The sequence below is a fragment of the Rattus norvegicus genome, chromosome 14, assembly GCF_036323735.1.
Source record: "Rattus norvegicus strain BN/NHsdMcwi chromosome 14, GRCr8, whole genome shotgun sequence".
NCBI classification, from domain to species: domain Eukaryota; kingdom Metazoa; phylum Chordata; class Mammalia; order Rodentia; family Muridae; genus Rattus; species Rattus norvegicus.
The window spans coordinates 65,593,749-65,619,353 of record NC_086032.1 but is presented as its reverse complement, the minus strand read 5'-3'; the positions used below and the strand labels follow the sequence as shown (position 1 = coordinate 65,619,353).

Here is a 25,605-nt window from a genome sequence, read left to right as displayed (position 1 = left end):
ATCCCCTTTCCTGGTTTCCCCTCTGAAAACCTCCCATCGCATCCCCCACCCCATGCCTCCATGAGGGTGCTCCCCCACCCAAACACCCACTTCCTCCCACCTCCCTGCCCTCGCATGCATTCCCCTACACTGGAGCACTGAACCTTCATAGGATCAAGGGCCTCTCCTCTCATTGTTCCCCAACAAGGTCCATCCTCTGCTACATAAGCAGCTGGGGCCATGGGTCGCTATGTGTACTCTTTGGTTAGTGATTTAGTTCCTGGGAGCTCTGGGGTGTCTGGTTGGTTGATATTATTGTTCTTCCTGTGGAGTTCCTAACCCCCACAGTTACCTCATCCTTTCTCTAACTCCTCCATTGGTGACCCCATTCTTGGTCCAAGGGTTGGCTGCAAGTACCCATTTGTATTTGTCAGGCTCTAGCAGAGCCTCTCAGGAGACAGCTATATCAGGCAGCTTTTGAGAGATCATCAGATTTTGGTCCACGTTAATCTCAAAACATCCTATAGAGTTTTACAGTTTCAAATCTCATTCTGATTAGCGTCTCTCCCTTAATTGTGTGTCTGTCCAAAGCCAGATGGAAGAGATATTTTCCTTTACGAGTTTTAGTTTTCTTTAATCTCTTATGTACTTTTGGTTTTGCTTCCTTTAGTCGCCTTCATACAAGGCTCATTCGTTCTCATTCATCAAGTTCTTCCTTTGCTATTTCAAACTCCCAGGAGCACTGACTCTGGGGTTTTGTGCTTCTGTATTGGTTTCCATGACACCACACTGGACTGATTTGTTTTCCCTCCATCTCTAACCTTCCATTCTTGTTGCTTTTTTTGCATGGACCTTCCTTCATTTATCTCTAAATGCTAATGAGTTCCAAGGAGATGGCAGTCCCCTACCTCCTCTTTTCTGTGTAAGACTCGCCCATGAGTGATCTCATTCAATCCTAGTATAGAATGAAATTGCTTATTATAAGATTTCAGCATTTATAGCCCCATCTCTGAACTCCACTGGGAAATCTATAATCTAAAATATCCAACTGCCATCTCAAAATCTTCACTCACATACCTAAGAGATACTTTAACTTGAAAGTATCTGAAACTTAATTCCTGATTTGTCAGCCTTTTCCAGATCTCTTCCTCCTCCCTACGGCAATAGACAGCAGCTTTCTGGACCTTCTCTGACTCTGTCCTTTACGTTCTCTGCTTAACTCACTGGTAGAAGAGATCTTGGATTTGCCTCCTTCCTTAAATATTCCAATCCTAATTTATGTGGATATAGCATTATCAGCTCTTCTCACATCCTCTGCTTCTTATGCTGCCTCCCCAGACATTCACAAATGACAACCAGAGTGGTTCTTTCAAAGGAGTAAATTGTAAGCCATCACTTCTCTGCACAAAATCCTTTCTAGTTTTCATATGACAGGCGGAGTGAAATCTAAGTGTCTTCTTGTCTCAAGAAACCTCTTCTCGGCTTGACTACAATCCGACTTTCTGACTCAAATTTCTCCAACTCGTCCCTTACATTCCAAACTTTCTAGCTGTCTAGTCCTCAGAGAAGATGGGCATTCTGTTTGAGAATCTTTGCCTTTAGCATGTCATCAGCCTGGAAAGCATCTCGTCTTAGGAACTCACATGAGTGACATGATTCAGACCTCTCTTCATAGGTCACTTCTGCAGAGAATCATTACTGTGGACTCGAGCAGCCAGTATATTACTTCTGGACTGTCGTACTATTTTTCTTCTTTCCCGGCAAGCATTGCCTTACCTATTTGTGACTTGCTTTCTTGAGAGCAATGATCTTGTCTGACTCGATGCGGTAGATACGTATTTTTTAAGACACTTCAAAGATATTCAAGTAGATATTTGCAAATCAGTAAATATGTTTTGGGAGAAACTTTTCCTAAATTTCCATTAGTTTCTGAGCCTTAGAAAGGTATTTTCTTCAACATTCTTCATGCTTTTAAGATTAATTGAGAAGTACATTTTGGAGTCTATTCCCATTTATTCCATCAAGAAATATTTACTATGCCAAGCATTTTGCTGTACAAAGACAGTTAAAAATGAGACAGCAGATTCATTATCTCATGGAAGAGAATGGCATGGAAATGAGTAAGGATAATTCAAACTGATATCAAACTACTACGGGACTTAGGAACACTGCTTTGTGCAAGGGGGCCGGGGGGGGGGAGAGAAACACAATCAGTGATGAATACTCAAGGGGAGCAGCACTAATGCTAGACTGGAAGTCAAAGGTTGACTTCTGTAAACTTCAGCAGGAAAATCGTGCATTTCACTTCTCAATCCATATAAGGATGTTTCCATGAGCGACAATGAGGCAGAATAATTTTTTCTCACATAGTTACTAAAGCTTCAGGTTTTACTAATATCAGAGATGTTAATTCTAAGCATCTTGAGTGATTCGGTCTTAAACAATTGTTTATTATCCTCACATAAAGTGACAGATTATACTGAACAGCAAGAAAAAAAAAAAAGATGCTCTTGCTCTGTTCTCTGCACACATCTCTCAAACACACCAGTGTGGCCCTTGCCAGCCTCCATTAAATCCTTTTCATCACTGATTACTTTTCTGAACCACCATTCCCATAACTTTCAAATCACTGAAATTAAGGTCATTCTGTCCACTGTCTTCCCCACGGATCTCAAATGTGTCATACTCAGTTCCTCATTCCCAGCCCACCTGCTCACTACACACATCCTTTCTGCCTGCTTCATTATCCAAATGTTGTCACTACTTCAAGCTCAAGAGGTCCATGACCTCCTAGATACCTTTGTGTCTAGCCATTCTGTCCCATTGTGAGCTCACCATGGTCTCATCTCTGACACATCCATGGCCTCTGATAGTTATATAAAGATTTTTACAAAGGTCCCAAAATTCGGTCTTAAATGTTTGTATACCCAAGTCTTTAATTCTTAACTAAATTAGGATTTTAAGAATATGATCTGTTTTGCATTTCTTGTTTTCCATGCCCTCACAGAACAAAGGCATCAGCAGAAGAAATGTCCACTTCCCACACTCAGTCATTTACCCATATCTCTAGGAGATGGACACGGGGGGCATCAATGACTGGTGGCCTGCTGTCCCTATTTTGAATATTGTTTTATAGTAGACCTATATTTTTAAGTATCAATAAGTCACATTTTAAGGGAATTAGTAGACATGAATGTTCTAAGAGACAAGTCAATATTTTTTGATAAAGAGTCATTAGGACTGTGGAGGTGGCCCGGCAGGAAATGGAAGTATGCCACATGTGTGGAGTACCTGAGGAGGCTGAAAGAGAGCTTCAGATCCCCTGGAGCTGGGGACGCTGCCCGATTGAATACTAGGGCAGGGCAACTGAGGAGAAGCAGCAAGATGGAGGCGTCAGATCCTCTGAGGAAAGTCAAGTGTTCCTCACACTAAACCATCGCTCCAGGCTTATCCAAACTTTAGGACACTATCACTACCTATTTCTATAATTTTTAGGGGAATTTTTAGGACAACTTTTAGGGGAAAACTTTTTAAGGTATATGAAGTAGGAATTAGCTATTGTTTGAATATAGTTACAGGGTTCTCTGAGCAATGCAGAACTAATGTTTATGTGGTATTTGGTATCGCTAAAGTTCTACATTTACTATTTAGTATTAGGTCTGCCTTTACAACATTACTGAGATGTCAATATTGCTAAGCACCTCTCACATAAGAACAGCAAGGTCCTCAGGCAGTGAAGTAAAAAATCGTGCAGACTGCTCTAAAAACCTCATCAGGTTTGTCTGGAGGCTGAGACTTGCCTCGCATCTCTTAGAAGCGAGTTTGATTTACCCAGGAGACAGACTAACTGTGCCCAAGAGTCCAGTTGCCAAAGCTAGTAAAGAAGGTAGTTTTCTATTGACTGGTTAAGTAAGGATTCATACTTTCATAGCATCCCCATAATATCCATGTAGATGTTTTCAGCAGCCACTGTTTGTCCATCACCAGGGTGAGCATTTCATAGTAGTAACTCCAGAATTCAATAATTACCATTGTTGCAGAATCAAAGGTCAGAATCCAGAAAAATAAATCAATCTTCTGTTTTCCTCTTCATTTGGGTTTTAAGGCCTGGGTTGAACCTACTTCTATTGAATTCCCAAACTGTACACTTGATTACCTCTGAGAACCTATGCTATGATTCACCATGAAACATCTACCTTTTTAAAAATTATGCTATTTTTTAAAAATGCATCTTTTCTATGTATACAAATTTTGTCTAAGGCTTAATGTAAGATATTACTGAAATAAAAGATAAAATTGTTAGTTGCTGCTGAAGTGAATTGCCATGAACTTAGTGACTGAAAACCATGGATTTATTATCATACAATTTTGCAGATCACAACTTTGAAACTGAATTAAGATCAGCAGAAATAAAGTCCTCTCTGGGTGCTCTTTCAAATTTCTCATTTTCTCTCCCAGCTTCTAAGCCTACCCAGATGCTTCGCATGTAAACTCTTCCTATAGCTACAAAGACAACACATCTACATCTCTCTATGATTGCTTGGTGGTGAATCCATCTGTCCGAAGCAGGAAAGCATCATTACCTTAAAGGTTTTGTGTGATAGCCAACAGGCTCATCTGGCTTTTCAGTACAACATCCACACACACACACACCATCATAGTCCTTCATGGAACCCTATCTGGGCATTTTTATACCATATATGGCTACATGTACAATGGTTTCAAGACAAATGTTGTGAAATTCTGTGTCCTTTATTGTGCCCACCACACCAAAATGCCCCCCTTCTGAGAGAATGTTGTACCTCAACCCCTAACTTTCCAGAAAGAGGGACAATTCTAAAACAATATTCAAAGGGTAAGAATGGAAAGAAATCACCAAGATAGCAGACACATCCTATGAATTAGGAGTTGAGCTAAGACTCCCAGACTAGGCTCAGGCAGGCTCAGTGTCCAGGTTAGAAATTAGACATCCTAATATTATTTTCAAGTAGAGTGCTTGTAATGCTATAGGTAAATAATAAAGTAAAATCATTGGTTCCCATGCTTATTTCCATGTTTAATACTCAAGACGCATAACTGTCTTCCTAGTTTACTTGGGCAGAATAGAGTAATCTTTATAAATAATTGGTAAAAGAGTTTTCCGGAGCAGAACTAATAAAGGCTTTACAGTCAAATGGGCTTCTTTGTAAGGGCATCATGAAATCCTAGCAGTGCAACCTGGGAAAGGCTACTTAACCTTTCTGAGCATTAGTCCTGAGATCTGTGCCATGGTGATGGTTCTGCCAAAGCATTTATGCAGGAACATTCTAAAACATAGACCGGCACCTACTAAGCATAATAAACATTAAGCCCTCCCCAAGAAACCTGCTGTTGCAAGTTGCAGATATAGTAAAAATAGCAAAAATGTGATCTCCCTTTTGAATCTTTCTTTCCTGCTCTTACTCAGTAGCTGGAAGGTTGCCTAGTCAGACTAGACAGTCAAGGTGTTATTGGTTGATTGGTTGAACCATGATGAATCTTTCTTTTCCCTTTGTGAGTAGAGAATAAAGCTCTGGTTTGGTTCAGGGATGAATTTCTTTCTTTTTTTTTTTAGAGCAACAGTTTAATAACACCCTCTACTTAAACAGTTGCTGTATATTGTAATTACATTTCATAATTTTCTTACACTTTGATTAAAAATCACTATTTGATACTTTACATTTGTTTCGATCTTTACTCCAAACATCATGTATCTGGGGAAATTGAGAAGGTAGGTGTTATATTTCCCAGTGTTTCCAATAGCACACGTTCTAATAATTATATGCATAGAAGTAAAACTTCTATGATTTCTCACTGTCTGTTGCAGGATAAGGACAGTTATACCCTAAGCACACAACTTTAATCCAAAAAAATGACAATAAAGCTAGTTTTAGAAAGAAGCACTCATGCTTCAAAATGATGTCTAATTGAGTAGCAAGGTGATAAATTATAGAAAGATTTGCCAGAACAAGATATGCCCAACTGTCAGGAGAGAAGAGAGAAAAGAGGGGCTACTTAAGAGAGAGTGAAGAAAGAGGAGGAGGTATTTTACTAAGATAGTAATAGAAAGAGATTGCAGAGAGAGAAGAAAATAGACAGAGGTGCAGATAAAATAGCCAGAGAATAAAAAGTAGCCAGAAGATTAGAGCCGATTGTCAGAACAGAGACTAAGCAAAGCAGTTCAGAGACCAAGAAAGAAGCGAGACTAAATCAGTCGACTTATAGAGAAGAGTCTGAGCCAATTTCATTGTCTGCTTGAGCTAGTGAGACCCAGTCCCCCCAACCATGCACACCATTGAGCTATTCCAAAGCACCCACATGTGGACTCTGCAGCTTACAAATTGTCTTGTACATGAGCCATGATGAGTTATTAACATACAAAATAAATGAAACCACATAAAACTGCCCAATTTATCACATTCAGTGTAGAAGCGGCTTTAAAAGAGCTTGGTGTCAGGTAGATGAATGTTTTCCAGAAAGTATGAGACTGATTTAAATCACGAAGTACTCTGTAATCAAATAACTAGACACCATCCCCTACACACCCCATTTCACGAGCAGATGTGTTCCATAAAAGGTGCATTAAAAATTTATAGCAAGGAAATCAATACCTTATAGACTAGATAGTGTTCTCTAGCTCTGGCCCATTCATAACCCCTAAATTTAGAGAACGTAAAAGACCATGGCTCCTGGAAAAATAGTAACTGTTTGGAATATGCATCTCCTGGCTAAAATTACAAATCCATCACATTTTCCCCTCTCCAAAAATAATGCTCCCTTTTTTTCTATTAAAAATGCTCTTGAGGATGACGTCCTCCCAAAAGCCTCCATGACACAGGCCCTTCCCAAGACAAAACAGTTTACCACTTATTCTGTTAGTCAGTGTATACAGTTATACTAGAAAGACAACAACAAAAACAAAAGAAAAAACTTGGTCCCAGTCGACTCTCAGAACACAAAGACATGGCAACAAGATGCTATATGAATAATATTGGGCAGAAGAGGAAAATAAACTACTCCAGGAAGCTCCATCTCAAAGGCATAGACAGTCTTAAAAAATCAACAATGTATGAATTTCAAAACATACACCCGAGCTGAGTAGGTTGGTGCAAACCTATAATCCTGACACTGAGACTGAGATGTAGTCAGGAGAATTAGTTTCAGGCCAGTCTGAGGTCTACAAGACCCTGTCTTAAGATGAAAATAAAACATACCAAAAACCCATACATGAAACATCCTACATATTATTCATGCACAGTAAATCTACAAGTGTGTACAAAAGAAGTCGTACAATTGAAATAGTTCAATTGAAGTAGTACACACCAAATTTATGAATGGCTGTGACTACAGAGGAGAAAGGGTAGAAAACAGAATGACCCAGGTTGCCATTGTATTTATTTTACATAAAGTTTGCAAGCAAGCATGTTCAAATATTGTTAACCAGCAATTTAGGTTAAGGAATCCCCAAGGGTTATTGTTCCCTACACTTTTCTGTATTTTTATAAGTACTTAAAGTTTAAATAGGCAATTAGTTGCAGTTGGGCACAGTAAGTGCTTTCTACAATATATGCAATAATACAGGACACTGTGGCTTTTGCCTGCCACCCCTCAAACAAGACCAGCCCTTCCATGGGTATCCAGATGGCTCCTGATCAACTGAATGTATCCATCAACAGTTTCTTCCACAAGAACTGTTACACCTCCTTCCAGTTCTTACCAGCAACCATTTGCTGATGCCCTGCAAGTGCTTGCTAGGTTTCAGTTTTTACACTCATAGCCAGTCCCCTGCAGCTTGGCTGTGCCCCACTTAAATTGCTGCAACGTCCTAACTGCCAAACCTTGTCAGTTCTCATCTTACTTAGCCATGCAAAGCACTGAAGGTAATTGACCAAGCACTGGAAAAGTTGCCTGCCCTTGGCATCCACAGTGCTACTCCTGTCTGCCCTTCCCTCACCCCACACTCTGTGACTCCTCTGCAAGCATTCATCTCTAGATTTAGCCACATACCTTTAGTCATTATCTTTGGGCGGTCACCCTGAGCTCTGTTCTATCTGCTGGTGACATTGTCATCCTGTTTTTTTTTTGTTTTGTTTTGTTTTGTTTTGCTTTTTGTTGATTTTTTGTTTGTTTGTTTGTTTTGCTTTGCTTTTACCTGATATCTGCTGTCTCCCAAATCAGAATTTCTAGTTGCTTTAGAGACTTTAAATACAAACCTCTAACTAACAGCTGGTTTTTCCCCTACCAACATCTCAATTTCTACACATCCAAAAAATGCCATCCGCTGCAAGATTTAAGGTTAATGCTGAACACTGGATTGTCTTAATCTTGCTCCAATGCATAATGTTGCACTGATTACATTTACTACCGAATCTCTCAAACCGTACTGCCCTCTCTCCACATTCCGTACTGCTACAATTTCCGTTTATCATTCAACATGAATCTGTCATTTCCTCCTGAACCTAAACAATACCTTCTTTGTCTTAATACTGTCTAAATATCTCTTCCACAAATGCAAACGACTCAACAACATATCACCACATTCCCTTGAAGTTCTGCCCTTGAACACGTACCACATACCAAGATACATGGGCCTTCATGGAACTTTCTAGAAAGAATTGGAGCTTTCAAACAACTTTAAGCCTTTGCAAAGGTCGATCTTATCATCCAGACACATGTTCCCTTCTCTTACACTTGACAAATTTCTGCATGTGTTTTTAAGACAAAGCTGATGCTGACACTTCTACCTGTAAGGTTCCTTTTGTGTCTCAAAGATCTCTCATTATTTTCATTTCTTTGCTCCTATAGGGTGTTGCTTGTGTCTCTATTTTAAGGCATATGCCATGCTAGTTCATGCTAGTTATAGAGTAACTTATCCTTAAGTCCCTCTCTCCTAATGGACTGAATGCAGGAGTTAGATCTTTATGCTGTTGTGTTGGTTCACCAATATTTGAGAGTGTATTATAAGCAGGTTTGCTCTAGGCTTATGGGATAGACACTGAACAATATGGATAATCTGAAGATTCCAGGAGTCTACATTCCTGAGGACTAAAGTGAGCAGTGATTCTGAATCATGATTTGAAGATGCTCCTTTAAATCAGTAAGGCCATTATGATATCAGGACATTCTCACATGATATGCTTTTTGCATGTCACTAAAACTAATCTCTGAGTAAAGCCCCTTTTTCATTTCTTTTAAGCAGGCATACAAATGTGCAATTACTATTGTAGTTCTAAATACTTAAAGCAAAGACCCTGGGGATTAGCTCTTCTCTTGTGGAACTGTGCCACAAGCAAGCCTGCAGTTGTACACTGTTGTTTGCAAGTCAATGATGGCTAAAGGGTCACTATGTCAGCAGATCATCAAGCTACACTGCGCAGATTAAAAAAGCACAAATAACAACAGATGAGTTCCCTGAGGTTGAATCAGAAAACAGCCATGTTACAGCTGATCTATACCATATGTCTGTAAAGAATCAATTGGGCAATAGTGCAGGTGTATCTTGTGCAATTTGGAATGTCTGTAGACAGAGTGATTGAAGCTTCTCTGGAATTGGAACATCCATCATGATTGAAAGAGTGTGGAACTTGGAATGTACAAATAGCCCAGAAACAAAACACCACAAATTATAATTTGAACAATGTATAAGAGTTGTCGATTTGGATGACCACAACAGCCTCCTGATACCTTTCAGCAGAAGGAATAGTAAACAATGGCATTTCAAGGGAGTCTTACTTCTCCTACACCTGACAGGTGCACAAGTAGGCACATACGTGAAATGGAAGCCGCCTGAGAATAAAATTGTACATTGTTACAGTGAACTCCTCTGCTCTGAAGTCTATGGATAAGAGAAACACCTGTTTATGTCACTTTATCGGTCACCTGACATAAGCCCAAACCCTTTTGTCAGTCAACTGAGCATGTCTTATTCATAATGTCAGATAAAATGACAAGGCAAGCCAGACCAGTGCTCTCCTAACCCAGTGTGCAAGCTACTCAGTATGTATACACTTGACTATAGGAACGAAATGTTGCTACTTCTAAAATGTCTATTGTGAAATGAAACAAGGTAGCTTTGTCACTAATTATGCATACTTCTCAATGAGTACATGCATATAGTTTATGAAGAAACATAACATCCCCAGGTATATGCCAATATATTTTATATATTTAATATCTTCATACATCACTTTTCCTACTTTCCCCTTTCAACTACCATGGTCTCTTTTTCTTATGTGTTTTTTTTTATTTTTAGTTTATGTTGTTGTTTTTGTTTTTGTTTTATTAATCTACTGAGACTAATTAATGCTGCCCATAGATACATGGCTGTAGGACCATCCACAAAAAGATGGTCAACTTACCAGAAATTATATCCCTGAAAAAAAGGACTCTCCCTACCTCAACATTAGTTAATAGAATCTGGGGTGGGCCAAATGAGTCCTGCTCACATTCTTGTGAAGCAGATCTTGTGAGGTCTTCTGTAAGCAACCACAGCAGCTCTGAATTAGTGGGAATGGTGGTCCTGTCACATGTAGAAGGCAGTAGTTGCCCCAGTCCTTCAGACATCTGGTTCGGTCTCTGTCTCTGTCTGTCTCTGTGACTGTCTGTCTTCTCTCTCTCTCTCCCTCTTTCTCTCTCTCTCTCTCTCTCTCTCTCTCTCTCTCTCTCTTTGTCTGTCTCTCCCCCCTCTCTTTCCACACTCATTTATTCTCTGCACTTTAACCAGTTATGAATTATTGTATTAACCACTGTCTACTGCCAAAAGTGGGAGGCTTACTGAGGAGGTCTGTACTAGTCTATGTGTACAGACAAACATATTTAGAAGTTAGTTGGATAGTGTGTTCATTTACCAAGATAATAGTGATAAGCTTACCCCCCCCCAGGGCCCATGAAATCCCAGCCATGGATTTTTTGCAGGTTTACAATATCAAGTATAAATCCCCTCCTATAAACTTGGGCTACAATACAATAGAAACATTCATGGTCACTTCCATAACAATAATGCCATAATTGTATCAACATACACATTTTACCAGACTGGCTTTTGCTACCAGTTGCAGGGTTCATATCTTGATAAGACGACTGATGACTTTTCTCCACCACCACCTTGCCTACCATGATCAGGAACTATAAAATGTAGCCAGTAAGAAGAAAACTTCCAAGTAACTTCCAGCTTGATTCCCTCATTCCTTCCCACTATAGCCAAAGTGGACAGTGTCTTTAAAGTAAAGGATCACCATTAGGTCGTATTGAGCAACCCCAAGCAATGGCAAGACTCTGCATTGTTTGGGAATCTCTGGGATCATCCTGGCTAACAACTGAAAGGAAACATTTACACCTGGCACGAGGGCTTTGATTTGACAATCTATGGACTCTGGAAGAATATTATATCCCAATATAATATAACTCCATCCAAAGTCTTTTGCAAATAAAGAATTTTAGGAATGTTAAACATTTCTAGGCTTCCATGTGGCTTTGTGATCCTTTTCTTTCCCCTTTTCTGTTCTTCCTTTCCATCCCCATGCACATCCCCACTTCAATCAGCCTCCCGACCCTTAAATAAGTTCTCTAATCGAATCGCCATAGAAAGTGTCTGATTCTGACCACAGATTAGTCTAAAGAAGACACCAAAGTCAAATTTTGGAATTTACTTTATACCATAAAAAGATCATTAAAAACAAAATGAAAGGAGAGAATGTGATGATTCAAGGTTCCCCCAAAGGCAAGCTACAGAGAGCCATGGTCCACGATATGCTGGTTTATGCTACCACAGATTATGCCTTTTGGTAAGCATAGAAACTAAGGCTACGTAATGTGTTTGGCTTTTGATTATCTAGTTCTGCTGCTTCAAAATTCTGACCACTTCTCATCGCCTATAGAACAAAGTCCAAACCCATAATAAAACTCAAACTCCTAACCATGTGCACTCTGTCTGCTTCTGCAGAATCACCTTTTGTGTCCATCTGTCTTTCCCCTTTCTCTTTCTCCTTCTTCCAATTCTGCTCTCTGCTTTTGTTTTATCTACCTCTAAGTATAATTCAATCAACTATTTCATTTCTACTTCTTTAAAGAGTGATTTTCTTATCCTGAAATCAGAATAGTTTTTTCCTTATGTCTGTTTGCTCCTGTGTATATGTCTCCATGTTCATCTGCTGAAATTATAATGGCATTCATTTATATTGCTTGAAATCGCTCTTCCTAGTTGACCACCAATGAGCACAGAAGGTACTTGTGTCACCCAAGAGTCCAGCACAACTGATGTATGACAAAGGTTAAATGATGAACTATGGGGATAAAGTTAAGTGCAGATGTTCAGAAGCTCAGAGAGTGGATGCGTTTATCAGAGTTTTCTGAGTGTTTTCACATTGCATTTGATGACAGAAAAAAAGGACTATCTACTAATACAAACAATATTCTTATCCATTTTATTAGCACATTTAAAGTCACTTTACTATCCACTTGTCAACAAATATTTGAGAGCCCCTGTGGGCCTTAGAAGTATGCACAGTTTCTTTTACTCTGGGTTTCCAGATAGATGCCAAGAAATTAATTAAAACTGCATTCATTAAAGAACAATATTAAAAGAATGCTTGACTTATTCTGGCAGGAAAGAGGATAGCCAGAGATCATTGCTTACAGTAATGTTACTTAGTCTCAACTGGTCAGTATCAGCAAGGCTCTGCAGACTCGGGGGAGAGGGGATAGAGAAACAGATCCAAGATCAAGTAGTGAAGGTAGGAGGAGGGAGGCAGCTATGCAAATGGAGTGTTCTAGATCAAGATCATAGCTTTGTATAGGATGAGACACTTCCTTCAGAAATTCACTTGAACATTACCCTGCCAATGTTCAGACTTACAAACACTAGTTTTCCCAATTTGTCCTTTCAGTGTTTCAATTTAAGTTCAAGGAGATCATGGTTACTTTCCCTGCATTCAGACCTTCAAAGATAAAGTTCCCTTGCTAGTCACAAAGTTGGCCCTCTGGGTTCACTTTTCCTATTCAAGATAATTTGAACACGGCTTTTATTTGAATCTTTATTGTAGTTGTGTTAAAGAAACCTACAGGAAGTTTATCAGGAAATTTGTCTTTGTGTCCCTAGACTAGTCACCTGACTGGAAAATGTTAAGTCCGAGAAGCCCAACTCAGTCTCCTTCCCTCAACAGGTCAATTCACCCCAGTCTCCTTTTGCTTCTCCACTACTTTTCAAGGAATGAAAGAGGAAAACTAAAAATCAGAGCACTATGCAGCCAGAATAGCTTTGATATTATTGCCTTAGTAAAAACCCTGCCGACCAGTCACTACCTATGTTGACAGTTGCAAGGTACTTACACTTTTGAGCCTCAATTTACTTACAAAGAACAATCAAAATCACCTTGATGATATCAGATTACCTTCCTCCGATCGATAGACTTAATGTAGAACTCAATTCACACAGGCTCAATACACACAGGCTCATATATGCATAAACATCACAGTGAGCATGCCCACACACTCTCGTGGGCGGGCATGCTCACGCTCTCGTGGGCAAGGTGCTCACACACTCTCGCGGGCAGGGTGCTCACACTTTCGCGGGCAGGGTTAGCATCTTCCCATAGGCCTTCACTCAGGCATCCATGTGGGAGACGGCATCAGTTCAGGAGCATAGTCTTCACTCTGCCACTCACCCTTTGCAGTCTCCTATCTCGCTAACTCCAGTCAGCAATGCAGCCATGTTGTTGCAGGATTTTGCCATCTATGCTCATCCATAACTCGTCATTCCTATCTGAACACTGGGAAGTCTTGATAATCTTCCCATCTAAAGGCTTTCTGTTTTTTCAGGCTTTATACCAAAGATAGAAAGAGCCTTCTTTGTTATCTTTTACCATGCCATCCTTGTTCTGTGTTATCCATCACACAAAATACACATTTCTTAGATTTTTTGCCCTTACTCACACAGCTCAACCTTGCCATGGTCCATGGTCCTATCAACTCTAGCCTCCGCAAATTCATTCAGGGCTCCATTCAAGGATGCCTTGAAATCTCTTTAAATCTTATTGTTTGTCCAAATCCTAGCTCAAAACCTATATCGTGTATAAGATTGTCCCTAGAAAGTCACCCTTCTTTCCTGGAAGACTGGATATATCTCTTCCAGAGAGCAATCACCTCTCCCTCACAGCTCTCCCCTTTCATAACTCACTGCTTTCAATCTAGCTGCCCCTGACCTCTGTCCATATAATAAAAAACATTTTATTCATTCCAAATCATTATGGAAATGACCACCATTCACATTTATCAGATGTAACTGTTGGACACTCTGCCAAGTGCTTTCCAAATATTATTAGTTCAGTTGTTCCCCATGCATCCTGATAGTATAGGTTCATTTTATTGATTTAAAACTCAACACATAGCTGAGTCCCTTTTACAGAAAATATAATACTAAATATATTCAAAATTATTTAAGATACATATGTATTAATGTCATATGTGTATTATATATAGGAATATAAGTATAGTTTTCTTTTGAAGATATAAAAAATCTCTAAAGTATAAGACAGCAAGTGTAAGAGAATAAAGAGATTCCAAATGAATAGTTACACTTGATAAAGCCATCAGAGAAGTAACACTTTAATGAAGACCTGAATGAAGTTAGCAAGACACCCAACAGAGGATATGTGGCAAGAATGGTCCAACCATACACAATGAAATTGAATTCCATTAGCCTTGTGGCTTACCAAAGTCACATAATCAAAGCCAGGGTAACTGAACTCCAGTTCTGATTTAGAGTCCTATACTTAGCCATCACACTTCTTTCCTCAGCCCTGCAACAGCTCGGAATCTCAGCCAGTTCTGGATTTATAAAACTCCTTTATTCCCTTGAGTCAACAGATACGAGCCTTCTGTGTCAGGCACTGACCTCCGTAATACTTCTTCAATTTATTTTCAGACACTAATGTACTCCCTGTCTTCACATCCAAATCCCCCACTTACTCTTCAGAATCGAACACTCAGTTCTCTCTGGTATCCAAGCTCATATCTGCAATCCTAATTACCTTTCTATAACTGCATCTCTAATCTGGGATCTCAGTTTATCTTGGTCCAGCCCAGGATTTGTGGATCCTGACTATCCTTCATTTAATTCTGTTTTCCAAATGCTCATCATGTTAGGCTGTGATGGATGCATAACAACTGTGGGCTTCTCTGAAGATAGACTAAACCTGAACTCTACATTTCCAAGTGTCCTTAGGTAGTGTGATGTGGATATATTCCCTGGGAACACATTATTTTTCTTTCAAATCTATCCCTTCTCCTGTGGCTCTTGTTAATCATCAAACTACAATGTGTCTGCAACCCCCTAGCTTGTCTTTCAGGCAACCTACTCTTCCATTCCCACGGCCTTTACCCTAGTTAAGCCTTTTGTTTCTCTTGCCTAGACTAATGTAACAGTCACCTAATGACATCATTATCAAGGATGCATCCTATCCAGCTATGCAAAATTAATGTTCTACATTCTGTTATGTTGTGAAATTCCACTGGCTCCCTTCTGTCTGCAGAATAAAATCTCCAGTTATTGTAGCAGCCCAAATAGCCCCGTGCCTACTGGCATCCCCTCCACTTTGATGTCCCGCAAGTCCTTAAATTTTGCAGATCAAATCAGCACCAATTTCTTTCAACTATTTCCCATCTGCATAAATTTAGGCAAACCCTGACTTCCTGAAGCCAGAAATCTAGACGCTTTTTCTCAGGGTCTTCCGCCATCATTGATCTCTATCAGCTATTGACCTCATTTACTGTTTATCTCATGTGTATTCTTTACGCTCCAAACCCTGACCAATGACCTGCCATGTCCTTCAGATTCCACACCTGCATGTACTATCACAGCAGGTTTCTTTGCCTGCTCTCTTACCCTCACCCTATTCCCATCCATCTGCCACATCACTGCAGTAGGAATGCCATCATCTTGACTGAAATTCACCACAGTTCCTCAACAACTTCATGCACAGACTCCTGTAACCTCTCAACTCACTGTTCCATTCAATCCCAAACCTTCATGCATCCCGGACCGCATAACACTGACCTTGGCTCAACCTTAGCCCTACAACTACTATTACCTAAAATATCTATTATTCCATGTGCCATCTTACCTAGAAAACCTAGCTTCCTCCTTCAGGGGCCATTCTATTCTAGTCTAGATGTCTTTCTTCAATGCTGACTGACCTGCAGGGCATAACTCAGAGCTTTCTTCAAATTGCTCTATGCACAAAGCTTTCACAGGGCTTTCCATGTTCCAGATTCTATCACATGCACCTATTTCTACAAGAAAGTTTAAGGTTCCCAGAGGGATTTTTTTCACCTGTGCACTCTAGTACTGTGAATGACACTTGGCAAAAGAAGTCCACCATGTTTGATGAAAAAAATGACTGACATATTTGGGGATACACTTATATATAGCATTATTATTTAATCTAGAGTTTAATGCTACTATTCTGTGTAAGGTCAGAGTGATGTTATACATTACTATTATTTGGTAATAACTGTTACAATTATAATATGTCTGCTACTTCATTCTTCTGCTTAGCATTTTACAGAAGCTCTTGGTAGGATAGTTACTAATGACAACCTTCATTGAAGAAAGACAACTGTATCCTAGGATGATATATAACTCCTATCATTGATGATGAAGTAGACTAGCATGCTTTCTGTAATTAATACATAATTGAGGCAAAGTAAAATTTTAAGAGTACACCAGGAACAGGTGACTTAAAACTTTAGTTCTGCATTGGAAACAGAAGCACTGCCCTTCATATTCTCAAACATTTATAAGCACAGTGTCTCTCATCTAATGCATGATGGGTAAGTGTGTTTTAAATGAATAATTGTTCAATCGCATCTTCAAATATATTACTAAAACTACCAGAAAATAAATCAGTGAAGGCTGGAGTCACACTTGTCACTGATGGGTTCTATAATTCTACTGTGATGATATTCATGAAAAGTCACTATCTCTTGCTTCGGGATTCAGGAATAAATAGAGCTGTGCTTAAAATCATAATAGTTCTAACAGTTAATTTCCACACTTCAATCTGTTCACTGTAATGATTGTAGATCTTTTCCTTGTCAGTGTTTATTCAGAGTGATGAACACTGATGCTTCAAGTATTAGTTTTGTGAATGACTAATTCCCATTTGGAAACTGCATTGACAACTTTAACTAGGAGAGTTTATGCGGATTAGCGACAAATTGTGTCCTTCAATTACATCGGGAAGCACTGGTAGTTTCTACCTCCCAGCTTCAGAGAGAGAGAGACGGTCCTTTGAAAACAATCTTACTGACTGTGCATTCAGAGAAATTGGAGTTTATTTTCTACCTCCTGTGTGGAGGAGTTCCTCATTCTATGTCTTTCAATACTGATGAGCTGGGCTGTGGGTTTTTGCTGTTGTTTTTGTTTTGTTCTGTTTCCGAACACCTGGTTCCGAACTCTCTTTGTCCAACATTTCCCTCCTTACAGTCATCGAATGAAGAAAGTGCACTTGTGCTTCAGAGGTGAAGAACAGCTATGAGGGCAGAGTTAAGAACGGTTGCAAACCTGTAACAGCACAGCTATAGAGTGCATTGTGGCGAGGAGAGACCAGGCTTAAATTACAAGTAGTTTGTGGAGATGAATGAAGAGGAGCAAGCGGTTTTGGAATTCTTGTAAGAGACGGTTGATTTTCACGAGCATTCGCAGGACTTGATAAGGTATAATAGTGGTCTAATGATAAATGATTGATTCTACAAAATTAGCTTTAAAATTATAGGGCTGCTGAATTTAATTTAGAAATCCCTGTCCTGGTTTGAAATATCTCTGCTTTTGTTAGAACATTATTTAAACTGGCAATAAGAGAAACGAGCATTCTCAATTCCTTTACCAATTTCGTTAAACAGAAGCTATTACTCACTTCATATTCTCCAAGCACCCAAGTCATATTTGCTTGATGAAGAAAGTATGTTGTTTCATATACTCCCGCACTGTAGAAGATTTTTAAAAATTTAAAAGGCATGATTTTTTTAATACAATTAAGCGGCAGACAAAAATGTTAGATTTGAAAAAAACAGAAGCAAGAAGAAACTAACAACAGAACAAGTATGAACTTTCAGGCAATATTTTTTGTAGTTTAATTAACTCTATAAAGCCCAAAGGGAAAAGGCCAAGTAAACTTGTACAAGAATGGGTTCCTTCCTACAAGAGGTCATCCCCCCTTTAAACATGTAACTCACTTTATCCTAACTCCGTCATGGGAATGGGTATTTTAAAAGGTAAGTGATTAGTCATCTCTTCCGCTATTCCAGTGTGAAGACCCAGGGCATATCTTTTGTATAAGCACTAGCATCTCTGTAGGCAAAAATCTGTTTTGTAAAACTACCGCTGGGTAGTTTCTTTGCAACTGTTTGAGGAATGAATCTCATTTTATCATCATAAGATTTCTATAAGGTCCTAATAGATATCACCTCCACTACTGTAGGCAGAAAAAATTTAAAGACAGGGTGGCATTGCATGCAATAGCTATTTTATCTGATAGCAGTTTCTTAAATTAAATAAAAAATTCTCTCAGAGTGCTCTCTGAGGTCACTTGCTCATAGAACAGTATCTAAGAGAGTTACCTTACAGATGTCTATTGGTCAGCCCATATTGTGGTGTTTGATAAGTTTCCTGTAGATATGAGCCAAAGAAGACCAGCATATCACTTTGTCCCACAAGAGAGTAGGTTGGAGTACAGTGACAAATCCTACCTCAGGGATTTGCCATAATGTTAGGAGGCTATTTGTTCAAAATATGTCCGGAGCACTTACCAGACATACAGCATGGAGAAATATATGGAGTAGAACTGTTCTGGAGTAATTTCTCATGCTATCCAAGTAAAAACTCATTCATGTATAAAAATTTAAAACCCAATATGAAACCCCTGAAAGCATTCTTCAGTGTTGACAGGTTTGATATCTGAATGTGTTACATTCATGCAACATTACCATAAAACTCATGTAGTCACTTGACAGGCATGTATTCTTTTATGGAAAAAAAGTTGATTTGGGGATATTCTTAGGGACAACATGACATGTATAACATCATAGAAAACAATTTGGGGATATTCTTAGGGCACTTTGGCTTATATAACACAATCTGCGTATTGTACTACAAAATAAGACATGGTAGGGATAATCTGAAAACTGTAGTAGTAATTGGATCATTAAAATCTTATTTCGAATCCCATTCTGACTTCAATAATACCATTGTTAAATAAACTGCGTCAGTTAAAGCTATTCCAAACTATTAACACACATTGACATCTGAAGATAAAAGTCTATTTTCTTCCCAAGTCGTTGTTTAAAAACCTATAAAAAGTCAGTTCTCGTTCTCTAAAGACTTTTATTCACTGTTTGTGAACAGATGACACCTAAAACAAGAGGGGACATTTCCTTAAACCGATATAAATTTGAGGTAACCCTGAAGTTACAAATCGTTGAAATGTTTTGACTGCAGATTTTTACATAAATAAATAATTGGTGTGGAATAAGCAAGGAGATGACTTCTCAAAAGTTAATAATGTGCCCCAAAAGTATTTAAAGTGGCAGTATGTCCCTGTGATCCAGATATTCAACCACACTGGGTGTGTTCACCCTGGAATAAAAATCTGCCTTCAACACGAGGATGGCAGCCAAGTGCACACACATGCAGAATTCTCTATTTATATCCCTGATCGAATGGCTCTTTCTAATGTTAGAGTACGTAGGGAACTGTGTTTAAACACGGACTTTCTACTTACTTGGGCCTCTAATACTGCATATGCATTTGTACACAGATCAGTCATAGAAAGGAAGCTTGACAAGAAGGGAGATATACTCTGCCACTGGAGTAAAGGTCTAAACTTTATCTCTTTTCACAGCCTGATTCTCCCTGTGAATGCTGATGTGAGAGAAAAGGAAGCAAAAAATAGATGTGTGTATTGAATGAGATCCCAGTGGTTTGTTTTTTCCAGTCCTTTGTATGGCTACTGCTGCAATGGGAAACACTTTCAATGAGTGAACTTAATATCAAAGATAACAATAGTGATAGCCTTTGTGGTAACGCAAAGGCACAGACAGTGGTTGTGAAGTGTTGGAAGAAGACATCTTAAGTAGCAAACTCAGGGGCAACCAAAATCAAGCTTCAGAGTGAATACTGCACTAAATTTGTCTCATTAATTCTGAGTGACTGCGCAGTGACTAGAAGGGGTAGCAACTGCTCGCTGAAAGTCCACTGAACTACGGACACTGGGAGTCATAGATCTGGAAGATATTGAGGATGAGGGAGAGTCACAGTAACCATATTGCTTCAAACACAATGAATACATGCTCAAGCCTTCTCCGCAAGAAAACTACACTCTCCTATCCATGAGACCACAGATGTTGAGAAAAGCCAGGTCTGATGCCATATTCCTAAGCTCGAGGACACGGTCCTTAGAACAAAGATGACAGGAAACCAAAGAATGACACTTCCTAAAGAGGGTTGAATAAGCAACCAAATGTAAATTGAAGTTCAAGTTCGTTCATAGGTCTATCACGGTACGACATGATTTAAATTTAATGTCTTTTAGGCATGTACTAGTTTGTGAAGCATTGTGTAAATATTAATGAGAAGGAAAAATATTAGTAATTTGTGTAGGAAATATTCTAATGAGGAACTGCACTTAACAGCTACAAATAATAAAAGCAAAGTGAAAGAGTGATTTTTAGCTGGGGAACAGGGACAAAGCAGTGGAGTAACACGAGAAGGACACTGCATTTGAGATGGGTCTGGTAGATTTGCAGACAGTCAAGCAACAGAAGGGGAGGAAGTTAATCCTAAGCAGTGGGAAAACACAATGTATGTTTGGGAGCTAAGGGGAAATCCAGTTCAGCTGTATCAAAGCACAGACTGGCAGAATGGTAGAAGAGAATGCAAAGGTTGAGATGATCAGGGGATTCTCTCAGATCAATCTAAAACAGCCATATCTTTATTGTTTTTGATTCCACAAAAGTGGAACCAAAGGAAGGTACTGAAATATATTCTCCAAGGAAATACGATTTAAATCAAGTAAATATACTTGACTTTCAGTGGGAGATGGTATTGGAAAAGGAGTCTAGCATACTGGCCTGGAAACGATGCTGTGACGGTAACATTAGATGCTTGAGAGGAAACTGAGGTAAGAGAAAGAATAACTAGACAGACAGACACATAAACATTGGTCAATGTTTATTGACAGAAGTCAATAGAGACTTCCTCAGGGACAGAAAACCCATAGAGGAGGATCTGCTCCAACTATTTTCAAACTGTATGTCTCAGATAACTGTGCTGCCATTTGAACAACAACTTGTTTCTAAAAGATACCTCTTCTTGCTTTTACTTTACAGTGCTAGTAAAACTTGCTGATGGGTCTGAAATCCTTGTGATGAAAATGTCTGTCTAGCACCTTGGAAGAGCATTGGGCTAGACTACACTGAGACTTTCACACACGTTAGACATTAAAATAGCAGTTTGCTTAAATGGAGAGTACACAGAGGAAAGATAATTAAAAAAAAACTTGGTGAAATTTGCATAGAATATGCCAAAGAATAGAAATGAAGGTCATTAGGAATCACTGAAATCTGAGAGGGAACATGCAGTGTTCACTAGTACATGGAAGTCCTCAAACTAGATGTCAGGAAATGAGGGATGCCGAGGACTCATCAGCTCAGCTCTCCCAGGGATCATAGTCAGCTAAGGCACATTGGTGAACAGATAAAGTAGCATGGCGAGTTCAGGCAAAAAGACATTAGGGCCTTAACCAAATGAGCCGTTTTGAAAAATAAATGGGTGTTTTGGTGCTCAAGCATGAGAAAGTAGGTAGTTAGGGGCACAGTTGAACAACCTTAAGACATTTTTGAGGATATTAAAGGCCTGTTGAGAAAATAGTACTTATACTTATATCTTCACCTCTTCTCTTCTCTCTCTCTCTCTCTCTCTCTCTCTCTCTCTCTCTCTCTCTCAAACACACACACACACAGAGAGAGAGAGAGAGAGAGAGAAAGAGAAAGAGAGAGAGACATACACACACAACAAACACATAAACACTAACACACTCACATTCATTTGTTGGAAATGGTCCCTAAGGAGGAGACATATTGCATAAACAAGCCAATGGACTATAAACTATTGAAAAGCAGTATTATCCACATTATGGAAACCAGCAAGAATGAGGCAAACAAAAGGACTAAAATGAGTAAGAAAGATCTTGTGTTGGCCAGAAGTATATTTTCAAAACAAACCAAGTACTATCGTGCTCTAAAATTTTTCAGAAATCTTGCACACATATTTTACCTTGCATGGCTCATTAACATCCGAAACAGCTATAGCCTTATTTTATGAATGACGGTGTAATCATTGACCAAGGGAAAAAAAGTATGCCATGGAAAGGAAAATAACATACATCTCTGAACTGTAATACTTCAGAAAGTAGAATGTTTTATAAAATGAAAGGGCTTTCCAATCTCAGCATAAGTAGATTTTTTACTATTACTCATGAGAAATTGCTAATTTGACTTTTCTTGAACCTTAATAAACATAAAACTTTAAGTGAAGGCACAATGCACCCATCAAATTATGATTCAAACTTCCAGCAATTTTTTCAAGCTACTATTGAAACATATATTTTTCCTCCACACTTTTATTGTAAACTACATCACATAACATCTGCCATCCCTAAGTTAGATGGCACAAATTAAGGACACCGATGAGTAATTTCATAGGGCTTTTTTCCTCTGACCTTCTTTCTGATTCTTTTAAATATATGATTGAATTCTCTCTTTCTTTGTCTCTCTCTGCATCTTTTGTCTATCTGTCTCTCCCTTCATCAACCCATTCTTCCTTTCCCATGCCTCCTTCTCTACATACTAACACTCTAACACACACACACACACACACACACACACACACATACACTCACACACTCACACACTCTCACACCACATGTAGTAGAATTATGTTAGATTTTACAATAGGGTATCAAGCTAATGGGACTAGACCATAGAATATATTGGGGCGAGCTTTGGGTATAACACAGAGTCTGATCAGTGTCGAAGTAAATCTAAGTCTAGTACGCCTTACATCATCAGTGTTCTGTGGTCTGTAGCATTCACACTATCAACTGCAAGGACCTGGAGGTTGATGTGTGTATGCACACTAAATGCTTTCCTGTGTTGAAAAGCACACAGGAGGAAAGTTTAAGCAACAGAATTAAACTCTCCTGCCACTATTTCTAAGGTTTCCCAACTATTATACACAACATGGGGAGCGGTGTCTTTTTACCTCTCCACCATGTTTCCTCCAAATAAAAAACATAATTCATATATATATATATACATATATATACACACATATATGCATATGAGAGAGAGACAGAGAGAGAGAGAGAGAGAGAGAGAAGTCTCCAATTCTCATTTCCCCCTCTTCCTGAATTTCTCTATCAGATCATTCTGTTAACATTTGATTGGATCATTTTATAATTCTCCAGTCCACAAGTGTACATTCGGCATTAAACCATCAATCTCTACTTATTGAAGAGAGAGCAAGAGGTTGGGGCTATTGTTTTAAATCAAAACCTAAATCCCTTAAAATTGACAGCCGTCTATTTTTCCATCTGATGACTACAAATCTGAGCACAGATAACCAACCTTCTAAATTATGTCAGGTCATCTCTAATATTTCTTTTAGAACAGGAGCAACATGAACAAAAGCAAGGTTCTCAACTGTCTTTTTTTCCCTTTAGTCTTATCATCACACATTAATTACCTAAAAATGTCTGCATGCAACTAAAGAAAAAAGTGTTACACTTTCCACTTTCTGCCTCATCCTAGCCAAGAAGCAATCAGTGTGTTTCTCTTCTCCAAGAGATCCTTACATGCTGACACTCCAGACAGTATCGCATTTTCTATTTTTAATAATTTAATTGTTTCATACTCTTCAAGCATGACTTCATTTGTGTTTCTCATTTACAGAAGTTCCACCGGCCATGGCACTGAACAGAGCGTTGCTTGTAAATTCATTCCCCAGCTCAGTGATTGGGCCCCAGTAAAAGAGCTGTTCCCACTGAGCAGAGAAATATTATGAGCTACCAACTCCAGAGATTGTGTCCCCACAGCCTGTCCCAGATCTGAGTTCATCCCTGCCTCCTGAGCCTTGGGTGCACAGGCTATCCCACAGGAGGCTGAGCTGATCAGGACATCCACAACAGAGGGAACTGCAAAGACAGGACCTCATGCACTCGACCTACCACCCTCCTCTTACACTGAAAGTGTCAATCTGACAAAAAATAAAAAATAAAATAAAACAAAGGAGAAATTTCAGTCTCTTAAATATCACACATACCTTTCATGGACTGTCCCAGGTGTGCTGGGTCATTAAAAAAAGTAGGCAAGAAAATACCATCAGAGGTAAACTTTGGGGTGCCGGTGGTAGTGGTCATGTTACCGTTCAAGAGCCCATGAAGAACTAAGACTTCATGAACACTCAAATGATACCAGTGCCCTCCTCGTTACAGCTACCTTAACTATCAGAGGAAAAGTACCGGTGAATGTCCATTTTTTATATCAGAGTATTTCAGAGTACTGCTGGACTCAGTTGTTCAGGTGACTCAGTTTCCTCAAGTAGTAAAGAAACTGCATTAAAATTCTACACCTTCTTAGAACTTTATCTCCCTCGAGGCCACATTTCTGACCCTGTAAAGCCAAATGACGCGTGACTCCGTCGCTTATATAATCTCGCTCACTCACATTCTCCACAACCACCCCGATCCTATTTAGGGTCCTCTTTAAAAAGAAAAAAAAAATCTGTACACATGAAAGCCATCTAAAGCAAACTGATGGAACCCAAGATGCTCTGGAGGGAGAACACCAGCTCTGCCTTGAGTCCCGCTACATTCAGAGAACAGTTTCTATCTCCGCATATTTGCCTGAGAGAGAGATCCCGTGCACAGTGCCCAGTACCTTTTCAAGGCTGTACTATATAAAAACATTTCCAAATGTCACTGAGGGGCATTTTCTCCGATCACACTAAATTGAAGGAAGCTACAGAACAAGAAAAGCGTGCCTGCAAAAGGCTCTGATGTGGGCAACATCCCGTCTGTGTATTAACCCGACGATCAAAAAAAAAAAAAAATAGAGTACTAGTGAAGTGTTTGGGAGCATCAAGGAAGTGTGGAGGGGGTGGATCAACACCATTTTGACTCATTTATCCCCAGGTGTTAGGGGAAGGAAGTGTGCTTATGAATGGCATCTGGTAAAGCAAAACACAACCTCAGAAATTTTCAGGGAAGGCAAAAAGTACGCTCAGGATCGCGACGGACCCTGCCACTCGCGAGTTTCAAACACACTTCAAGCATTTTTTTTTCTTTTCCCTCCTAGACCCTGCCATGCACCCCCACTCCTTGGCTCTCCCATGCCCCCACACCCACCTCCCTTTCCCAAGCCCGCCAGGGTCCTCACTCTCTCTCATGCAGCGGTGGCAACAAGCGTCCCCCGGCCCCCGCCCCCGCCCACAGCGTAGAAGGGGCACCGGATCACAGCCAGGGAAGGACGGTGCCAGCGGGGCGCCCGCTCGCAAGC

General features: G+C 39.5%; 1 protein-coding gene and 1 long non-coding RNA gene across 4 annotated transcripts in view; both read right to left on the bottom strand.

Annotated features, from left to right (window-relative positions):
- The window catches only part of Kcnip4 (potassium voltage-gated channel interacting protein 4), a 1,150,698-nt gene that overhangs the window by 1,124,641 nt on the left and 452 nt on the right, over positions 1-25,605 (bottom strand).
- LOC134481849 (uncharacterized) overlaps positions 1-25,605 on the bottom strand; it is a 120,559-nt gene extending 94,954 nt beyond the window's left edge. The window contains exon 1 of the long non-coding RNA XR_010057709.1: positions 1-25,605. This exon is cut by the window's left edge and continues 43,419 nt beyond it. This is a non-coding gene — a long non-coding RNA (uncharacterized LOC134481849).